The sequence below is a fragment of the Anopheles aquasalis genome, chromosome 3, assembly GCF_943734665.1.
Source record: "Anopheles aquasalis chromosome 3, idAnoAquaMG_Q_19, whole genome shotgun sequence".
NCBI classification, from domain to species: domain Eukaryota; kingdom Metazoa; phylum Arthropoda; class Insecta; order Diptera; family Culicidae; genus Anopheles; species Anopheles aquasalis.
In genome coordinates this window covers 37,332,433-37,343,393 of record NC_064878.1, presented here as the reverse complement: position 1 = coordinate 37,343,393, position 10,961 = coordinate 37,332,433, and the positions used below count along the sequence as shown (strand labels likewise).

Sequence of the window (10,961 nt, the reverse complement as noted above, 5' to 3'; positions counted from 1 at the left end):
CGGAACAAGTGTCGCCTTTATCGCTTCGTTGCAGCGCACGCTCGCGGCCACCGCCAGCGTATTCGCCGTGTGTCTTGTTTCGGTTTTTCGGCTTCGGCGGAATGCCAAGATGGTGATGGATGGACAGCGACAGCAGCACTGCCACTAGCGACGGAACAGACAGATACGTCTGTTATCACATTTGGCTTTTTTAATGGCGACCTACCGCGCACTTGGCGCACAATTTATTGACGGGGAATAAATTCTCTTCACTCTTCAGAGAGAGGTCGCTTCTTCGTTGATGATTCTCGAAATGATCTCAAGTGCAGCCCAGGACCCTGGGGGGGTGGTCGCCTAAATACAATGCACAAACCACCATATGCCGAGCAAAAGAAGTCTATTGCTGTGGTTGTTGTTGTTGTTGATCGCCAGCGCGTTGATTTCTAACGCCAGCGCGACGTACGCCGTCTTCGTTGCAGCATTAATGTCGAGAAATTGTTGTGACCATTGAATCGGGTTGAGCTAACATCCGCATCCGCCATTCCCCGTCCTCTGTCCTTCCGTTCCTTCCTTCTCCGAGTGTTTTGTATAAATAAATTTCCTTCACAACAAAAAAAACACACATGTACTCGATGGTGTCGAAAGCGCAAATTACACGCAGTAAAAGAAAAGAAAAGCTAAAACACATTTTTCACACCCGCCAAATCGTCACGCAAAACACTGATCGACACCCGCCGGTCTTCGACGGTTACGTCTGGTGGTCAAGTGTGATTGCGGTGATCGTTTGTTATTTTCTTTATGTTTTCCTGGCCCCAAAATTTTCCGACTTAACACACTGACACGATTTATGTCTGCGTCTGTGCGTCTGCGTGTAGGTCAATAGAGCAACCGATCGATCATCGTCGGGCCAATGGAGGCCATGGTTAGGGATGGAGCGCTTGGATCATTTTTATCCGATGACTTAACCCGATGACCCTGACCAGCTCCCCTCTCCGAAAATCACGCCAAAAAACGCGCCAGAGTTATGACCATTAAATGCGCCCTGCGTCACCCACTATCGACCGACGCACTGAGGCTAAGATTCGACGAACGAATATGTTACTCCCGAACGCCGCGCGTCGTCGTGTCACGTCGCTATTCGTTCTCACCATCCTCGTGCATGATGTCATGGAACCAATATGACGCAATGAAAGCGATACAACGACGTAATCGTTGCCTTCAGCTTTAGCTGCGAGTGAATGAAATTCGAGCAATTCCCAGAACGGTACGGTGGCGCCTCTACGGTGCTTCCATTGACGGGGCATGGGAATCGGATCTCACTCGCTGGTCGCGACTGCTTACCAGGAACCGCGACTGATTCACAGCAGGAAGGGAACGGAGTGTGCGTGATGATGTGCCCGTGCTCGTGCTAATGAATTTATCATCCACGGACCACCGCGATCCAGACGATCGGCAGTAAATCAGAATAAAGTCCTCACCGTGCAGCAGCAGTAGCAACTGGAGAACCTCTTTTGGTCACTTGGAACAACTGGCTGGGCCCTGTTGTTGGTGCAATTTAATTAGATTCCAATTGAACTGTTGCCAGCTCGTTAGTTATGCGCGGTTGAGATCATTCTGTCGCGGTCATCATCCGATCACGATCAGTGTGCAGTAAGTTCGATAAATACAGGGTGTACCATAAAAAATGAGAATGTTTTTATTGCTCTGTTTTTGGACTTTTTTCTCACAACAGTATGGCATTATGGGGTATTGGCGTGTTTGTGAGACTCATATCTATCAAATGATGTATGAAAAGTACTCGTGCAAATGATGTTTGTTCGGAAAATGTACTCAAAGGCGACAGTGTCGAGTTTGCTTCGCGCGCTAGAAAAATCTCATAAAATTAACAGTGGTTCTAGAATTTAATCTTGGCATTGCTTACAGGATAAAACGTTCTATTCATGATGGGCCAAGGCCTAGGAAACACGGTAATGGTGAGCCACGGTCTGATCGTACTGGAAAAAGTGGTCGGATCGGTCAGAGCAAAAGATAACGTAATTCAGTGCGATCCATATGAAAGCTTGCAAAAGAGACGAATATCTGAAGATCCTCCATGCATCGGTTGGCCAAATATAACCTAAAAGCAACCTCTAGTGCTAGGGTGAAGTGTAATTAAATAGTTGAAGTGGTAAAACATCTTTAATATGAGCGATCGATGCATTTGTTGTCAGTTTTGGAGACAAAGAAACTGGTTGTCGTGTGGTCTGATGAGCATCTTTTCACAATTGATCCAGCAAGGGTTTTCAGCATGAATAGGCTCATATTGACCCTAAATACTAGGGATGGTCCAGAAAACATAAAATTCAACTCCACTTTCGAGATCCCCGTTGGAATAACGATGTTAGGAGCAGTTGTCTCTAACGGTTTGAAAATGCCTCCAAATTTCCATATTAAAATCCCATATTAAAATGAATTTTGATGTGTATATCATTTTTTGAAGAATTACGTTTTACCATAAATTAAAGCAAACTTCGACACTCAAGAAAATGTAGAGTTGCAGCAAGATGGAGGCCCATGCCATACGTCTAAATGGACTCAAGCATAGTTGGAGGAAAACATTAATTTTTGGTCGAACGATTTATGCCCTCCAAGCGGTCCTGAATTAAATCGTTTGGCCTATTCAATATGGGCCGAGGCTGTTCTCGAATTCGTAACCGCCGGGAGAAATTAATTGAGAAAGCAGGTCGGAAAATCCACTAATTTTGTTTGTTTTTGATAAACAATGAAATATAGAGTCAATTTAGATATTTTAAAGCAGTAGAAAATCTACAAAAATAGCTTGAAACTTCGATTATGGATTTTCTCATTTTTTTGTGGTACACCCTGTAGATCGCTATCCAGCCATTGGTTTTTGGACGAATTTATCGAGCAAGCAAGCGAGTGATCTCAAGTAGCCACCATGTCTTCGCTATGGCAACGCAGTTAAATGGCGGCACGGTACACCAGAAATGTCAATTCGATCGTTCGCAGCGCGTATTTAAGCGCTGACCCCAACCGATCCGGAGCGGAACATGAAAACGATCATAAAAGTGTGTCTCAATCGTCTCCCCTCGAGCTACGGACAGAGGACATTAACACGCCAAGTGCCAGTGCGAAGCAACCGGCACCGGCAGGGGTCAATTAGTGGCGCTTCTTTTGTTTTACATTTATGTCTCCGTCCATACCGACAATCGAGCCAGGCCAGGAGACCGAAGATCTTTCCGAAGCCGGCCCCGAAATCGTGCCCGGAACGGCAGGTTCAAGGTTCCAAAACCGCGCTGATGAGGCGAAACGAAACCTAATCAAGCATCGGCCGGTGGCACGCGATTGTGGCCGTTAGCGGCAGCGACAAGTGTTTTCACACCCCCTGCCCCCACCTCAGTTCCAGGATTGGAGGCCAATGGGTCCAGGCCAGTCCCGGTCGGTCGGTCGGTCGGTCGGTCGGTCGGTTGAATTCCATTTTTATGATCGATTGTTACGAATCGGCTATGAGGTGCTGTTTTCGGCATCGGACTCTTGCGTTCGATAGCCAACGTGGCCAGTGGTCTGCGAATATGCATGCCAGAGCGGAGCAGAGCTGAGCAACTGACAAAACATAAATCTTTGAAAACAATGCCCACATCATCGCGGATCGGTCAGGATAGCGTCCGATCTAGCGCCATACGCGATTGCGTGTCTTTGGTGCAAAATTATAAAGTTTATGAGATCATAAAACGGCTGCGCCTCGTGATTGCTTTATGTAAATATGCTCACGGATGATGTGATCCCTGGAACTTGTTGCTACACATCGATCTCCGCCATTGGTTATCTTCTAACGAAATCAAATTTAACGAGAAACGAAGCCAGAGCAATCGATCCCAGTGGTGTAAACTGCTACAAAACCGCACCGCAAAAGGTTATCAGCGCTCGTGGCTAACGATATCAATTACCCGGCCGATCGGATATCCGATCGATCGATCGTGCAAAGCGAGTGTTACGAGGCGCAACCATATCGAATGTAGCAGACTCTGATCCAGTCCAAAACCCCTTCCGGCTGACCTTTGATCGATACCGAAAGACCGATACCCAAAACAGAAGCGACCACGACTTCGGAACTGTGGACCTCGAGGGAGTCCAGGTTTTAATCAAACCAATCAGGAGGTGGTTTGAATGGAACGGCCAAGGTTCTCCGCTAGCGATCCAAGGGGATTCCGTTACGGTCGCGGTTCGCGGTGATTGTGGCCGCTAAACAATGCAGCACTTAAGATTGCATCGCTGCAACCTCAACACCGCCAACACAGTAACAGCATGCAGCGTTCAATCAGCGACTCCCGACGACGACCAGGGGCGCGATAAATAAGAACCAGATAATTATTCCCTCCCTTGCGACCGAGGGTGGTTGCAAAAGTTTAAATTTCCCCTGGAAGTGGAACGATCCACCAGCAAACACTCAACGCTATCGGACCGACTTACTGCTTACTCTCAAAGACTTCGCTCCATGACATTAGCCACGGATCGCGGGATTTAGTTTCGCTTTTCCGCCCGTTGCGCCCTTTCGGTGGCCACGAGTTGAGTGGGATTATTATCTCGGCCAGTTCACAGGAAGTGCAGCGACAACGACCGGAAAGTTGCACGGGCAGAGCGCATCCATCCATCTGTCTTACGGTGGAGCAGTGCAGAAAAGTGGAAGACGGACGCACCGACGGTCGGATGGACGGATTTTGGCGAAAGGTAATTTTGATTCTTTGGCAGATTTGCAGTGGGTTCGCTTTACTTTGGCCCAGCAGCTGGTTCTCCATAACTCATAATGATTTATTGGTCGGTGATTTATCCTGGACGATGGCCGGACGATGGTCGTGGTGAAGATGGTCCAGATAAAACCATTTGACCTGATCCTGGATGACGCTGATTAACGGTGTTGGTGCTGTTCGGTTGTTCGCCTTTTTTTAAATTCAATTCAATTAAAACACGGCCAAGGAGGGAGGAGAAAGTGCGGAATGCAATACGGAAACACAACAATGTGCGGGCTCGGATGTGAAAGGCGTTATTTGATATCGAGCATTGGGGGAGGCGAATATAAAAAAGATACTATTGCTGGAAGCCGGACAACTTGTTCTCCAAAGTAATGGCAATCGTTAGCTACACATTTTAACTGTATCTTAGGCAAATTTTTTGGTGCCTAGCCAATCTGTACCACTTTTTCAAAACCCATCCATTTTTTCAAATTTTCGTAAAAAAGCATCCGCTGCTCGGCCATTACCTGTCCCAGCGATGCAAATGAATGTTCCTCTGATAGAGTCAAGTCTGGCGAGTTAGCTGCAAGTGGTAATTGTTAACAATAGTGGTTTTTACCGTGTTCTTGGCCGATATTCCGCGCGATGGCGGTGCATTTTCATCGAGCAAAAAAGGTCAATTTTGTCGGTTTTGATATTTTGGTTGATTTTTGTCACAAGTCTCGTTCAAAATTGATTAATTGTTGCTTCTCATAATCATTAGTAACCGTTTTGGCCAATAAGGCCTGCAATTTGAAGACTTTTAACAATTTCGCTCGTTTTTGGTTCTCACATCAATATCACTACTTTTAAAATTTTTAAACCACACTTTGCACTGTGTTTCAGAGATAGCATGCCCACTGTAAGCTTTAGTGATTCCCGATGCGATTCGGCCAAAAAAATTTCAATTGGAAACAGAAAACCAACGATGTCCGCGAATCGAAGTTTTTAGGAACGTAAATTTCCATTTTATTCGCAATAAAAATATTTGTTATTGTGTTAAATGAGATAAAATGCATACTGGTTATGTTTAACGAATGCCTAATGTGCAAAATAAAACACTCAGACTTTAGAATGAAAAAGTCGGTTTCATATGCATACCCTTGGTATTGCTTTATGTCGTCCTGATGGAACGGAACACCTCTTCTGTTGACCGATTCTAATAATTTGAGGCAAATCGCTTCAATTAGAACAGGTAATAAGAGTAAAGATCATAAATTAGTATTTGACTATACGAAAAGAGCTAATTTAAATTATCACAGGGCCTCCAAATACACTGTAGAACCTACTGCTTGGCAGTTGATACCGGTTTGGGCACTATGAGCTCCATAGTTTTGCACAATACCGTGGTATGGAACCCTTTTCTCAACACCAATCACTACATGTTTCATTAATGGTTCTATTGAGTGTTTTAATACGATTTTAAATTAATTCATTAATTATTTAAATTAATAGGCCAATAGTTTCTAATGCTCCAATGTGAAAGATGGCCCTGAATGCTCGCAAAAATGTTAATTGAACTTATGTGTTTCAGGAACAGTGCGCTTACACTCCATTTTTGGCATCCGATTCCTTTCCGGATGTCCTTGCAACCTGGCAAGTGCTCAATGCATGGCACCTTCATTGACGAGCATCGATCGATCGATTGATTCTAACTGCGAAACCGATAGCATTCATGCAAATATGCTACGCAGTTGCTCGCACCGCTCACAGTGTGTTGAATCGATTAAACAAGCCAATCACCAACAAACAACTCACTCACCGGCGCAACGCCAGGTTCGAGTAATTGTGCAATTAGTCGTGGAACGCTAAAGGGATGCCGCCATAACAGCAGCGCCACTGGCCGCGGAACTGCAGTCACTCCGTGGCGCAATCCTACGATGACGCGCACCCGAAGGGTCCTTCGAGTGGTCCTTGGTAGGGCACACGCTCACTGGAGTGATAAATTTAGTTCCCTCGATTGTGTGCTAATGAGTTGGCGTCGAGTCGCGCTGTTTGTGTTTGATTTCGCACGCACACATTCGATGCTCGATTAGTCAACAGTTGTGTGCAGAGACCAGGGCGGCAAAGATTACTTCCTGCTTTGTGGACAGACTCCACCAAACACTAATTTCATGCATTTTTTACATCTATTTACTTTACTGATAACACAACCGTCGAGGTCGTCGACGATATCGCAAACATGAGGCAGAAATTAGTTTCGAATCTCTTCGAACGGCGATATTGTAACTGGATTTGATTTCGGTTAACGATATCACGGGGCACAGAACTGGCACTGTTTATGCTAACCAGCACATATCTCCGAGTTCTTCTTGCGCCTCTTTTGGATAGACTCGTGCGTGCGTACGTGCGTGTTCTACAAAACAAACAAACAATTTGCAATCCACAGGAACCCGTGCCGTGTTTCGGCACGATTGAAGATGCGCCAGAGCGTGCACCGCATTACAGGTCATCAAACCATAAGTTACACTGGTTGTGGAATCGGAAAAACAAATCCTTCCCTACGGATGCATTCAACGGTACGCATCATCGGACCGCGAGCGAGCAATTTCCTCAGAAGTCGCAGATGAAGGAACACAGGGATGACGTGCACCCCGGGGGGGATGTTGGTCACGTTCCTGGGGCGGAGCTGGAAACATTAACGACTCACTCATGATGATTCACCGGGGGTGACGGATTGTTATTCCGTAGGAGAGCCTTTTGATAGAGGTGCAAATGACCCCGATTCCGGATTCGCTCGAAAGTCGTTAAGATGTTTACTCAACGCAACTCGACACACTAAAAACGTGTTGCTGCGGATGTCGTGGCCGACAAAATATGAGAAACTATCTGCCTGCCTTCCAGCTAATAACGATGAGATGGTTTTCGATGGTTAATATATATATTTTGGGATGTGACTAATTGGTTTCTTATAGCCGCCATTTCCATTTCACTTCGCGGGCTATTCGAATGTTATACGATGCTGAGTTGCTAGGGGTGATGGGTGATGGAATGTGTTTCACCAAAGGTCACTACGTTTCACATCCGTTGGTGTGTATGTTGGAATGTCCAGATTCGCCTTGTTGTACGTCCTCTCTGGTGGGAATATGGAGCCAGCATGATGTTACACTCGTTGGCAGCATGATTAAATTGAAGCATATTAATAACGAATCACACCACAAACCAGTGATGTTCGTCTTTGAAGTGAGAACCATTCCGTGGACACCATCAGCCCCCAAAACGCGCCCCATTTGCGAACCGTTCTTGGCCTGCTCGGAGTGCTAACTAGTTCAGATCTAGTCAGATGTTTCCCTGGAATGTGATGCCCTCGGCATTCTCAGGGCCACCAAAATGATTGTGACCCGTCTCGAAATGGTATGAGAAATGAAGAAAAGGATGCTCGAAAGGCATTGGAAATGAAGGTTGTTAATCAGTTCGTGCTCATCAGGCCCGTGCCCGGGTGTTTCCGCTTTCTTCTTCGAAATCGAAGCAATCGATTGAACATGTTGCGACATGAAGAATCCGCCACCCAACCGACCAACCGATGACTCATCGAAAACCCGTTCCAGGGTGTTTGCAAAAGACGAGTACGATCCGGTGCGGTGCTATAAATAGAACCAGTTGAGTATGCACATCGTCTCCGGTGCAGACGGCCACCCCGTCTTTAGCTTTTCAATGTCAGCCCACCGAGCGAACGAACGGAAGCGCATCGCATCGGTTAAACCGATCGGAATCGGAAGTACGTAGCCGGTGGGGTGGAACCGGTACCAATCGGCTCCCCTCCTCCCCGGGGGTTGATGGTGGTTGGAGCCCGAACCGAACTATTCATAACAGAGAGCACTCGAGCTGCTCCACAATCGCGAGGATTCGTGCGGACTCGCGCTCTCTCTCTCTTGTTTTCTCTCTTCGGATGCTGCACGCCAGTTCGGATGAACACAGGCCACGACCACGACAACGTAAAGCAGCGTGGCACAACCATCCGGACGCAGCAATTTATCGGGAAAAGCGATGTTGAGGGGATGCGGCCACCCCTTCGAACGTGCGTGAGTTCATTCGCGCGACTACAGCGTTCTCCGAAATGTTACGGCAAGCGGTCAAAAACCGAGTTTTGTTTAGCTAAAAGCACAAGAGAATGATTTTCTACAAAATTATGGCCTTTTTCAAATAGCAGTTGCACAATAAAAAAATTGATAAAAGACTTTAAAAGTCACATCAAACATGACTTGATTTGGTGGACTTTCTACGATACTGCAACGGGACTAGACCCTAGGAAAGCGGTTTAAAACATCTCCTTTCATTTATTACGAATGTGAGATTCTAAAACCTGGAAGACTGAATCTAACAGAATTAAAATAAAGTTTCTCATATATTCGCAAAAAATTCTATAGCTTATAATAAATTTCCTAAGAGAATGTTGATCCCTATAAATAATAGACACAGGAATAAATAAAAGACACATCGATGAAGAGATAAGACATTAGAAAGAAATTACTCTCAACGCCTGAGATGCTCAACTCAGTTCTAACAATCAATGCATATTGTAATTGCAAAGAGCCAGTCATTTAGCACCAAATTTAAATTGAAATAAGTCCAAAGTGAAGAAGATAAGTGTGTAGTCTTCTTGTTAATCTTAGGCCATTTACTAACTCCAGCGCAAACACCACACAAAAAAAAACCGACGAATCCGTGCATCTGTAAGTGAGTATAACTTTACGGAAAACACTGTACGCAGCAAGCATTCGCCCTCAGCACCGCTCGCTGCGATGAGCAATCGCAACTCTGCGGCTCTGGCAACGGTTCTGTCTGTGGCCCCGAATGAACGTGGTTCGGTTCGGGCTCGACGACCATTTACCCGACAATCTTGAATCAGTTCCCGCCCGGCGTTCGATATTTTCACAGCTCAAAAGCTGTCCTCCCTACAGCGCAACCGGTGCGCTGCGTTGCTTGTTCCGTGCCAAACGCTGCGAGTGAAGTGTGAAGCTCCGTGCGCGAGTTTGTGCGACCGTGCGCCTCCTTTTCGCGGAGTTGTTTCAACGGTGGTTTCATCCTGCTATCGGTGCGTGTGCTTGTAGGTGTGTGTGTTTGTGTTCGATCCCCTGTACGACCCCAAAAACCGGCGAGTTCACTCGATCGTGTACGATTCATCCCCTACGCTGTACGTGTGCGCGTGTTCGTGTGTGCGGGTTTTTGGGGAGAGGTCCTTCTTCCCTGGAGGTCCTTTCCGACTGACGGGTGCCGATAACACCGCGCAGGAATATAAGCGCTCCCAGTGTGCATGCGTGTGACGTAAATTGCTTATCAAATCACACAAAACACACCCCTTTACACCCCCGGGGAAACACAAAAACACACCGCCATCGGATTGGATGAGGAAGATCGCTCAAAGCAAAACAAAACCCAAAATCAATCGAGATCGACGACGACGACAAAGTTCAGCCAGCAGCTGTAGCAACGAACGGGATTCGGTCACTGCGTGGCCAAGTGTCCGTGACAGGTAAAGTGACAATCATTTTGTTCCACCAGTTTTTTATTTTTTTTGCGTACCACTATCTCTCTCGCTGCTGGAGCTGTGAGTGAGAAGCTATTTTCCGGACCTCCCATTCGTTGATAGCGTTAAAATGGCCACGAAAAACGAAGCCGATTTGAATAATTGAATTCGCTTTCGAGCTCAACCGAGCATGAAAAAAGCGCAGCTCACCTCATGACGACGAGGATGACGACCGACAACCAACCAGGTTACTTGGTTGCGGGTTTAGTGGAGCGATATGCCGGTTCCTCCGAATTGTCGTCGAGGGTACTTGAAACCGAAGACCCGAAGCCGGCAGCTCGGTGACCGGTTACACCGAGCAGCCAGAGCCAGCTTCATTATGCGTTGGATGGCAGAGATGTGGTTTGTGTAGGCGTGTGAGCACGCCATTTTACCTTATCTAATCTGGTGTTGTGCGAATAGTTCGGTTCGGTGGTGTGAATCATCGACTCTACTGATCGGCGAGTGGGTAAATGTGGCACCAAACTCGCGCCAAATGATACTTGCTACGTGAAACAAACAGTGGCGATTGATGCGGGGTGCGCTCAATTTACATGCCCTTTTCGGTTGCCATTTTCACAGCTACTCGTGAAACATAGGAGGCGGTGACACAGGTGGTTGTGTCGCTTTAAGGAGCGTACCTTGGTCACGAGAATGGCAAACACTTCTCAAAGGACGGCAGTGAACGAGGAAATCATTTTGATGCG

General features: G+C 46.6%; 1 protein-coding gene across 2 annotated transcripts in view; it reads left to right on the top strand.

The window, feature by feature from the left end:
* Positions 1-9,590: 9,590 nt before the first annotated feature.
* The window catches only part of LOC126574189 (uncharacterized), a 65,941-nt gene continuing 64,570 nt past the window's right edge, over positions 9,591-10,961 (top strand). For both annotated transcript variants that reach the window (XM_050234229.1, XM_050234228.1), the window contains exon 1: positions 9,591-10,221. The gene's annotated coding sequence lies outside the window, so the exon portion shown is untranslated. The remainder of the gene's footprint in view (positions 10,222-10,961) is intronic.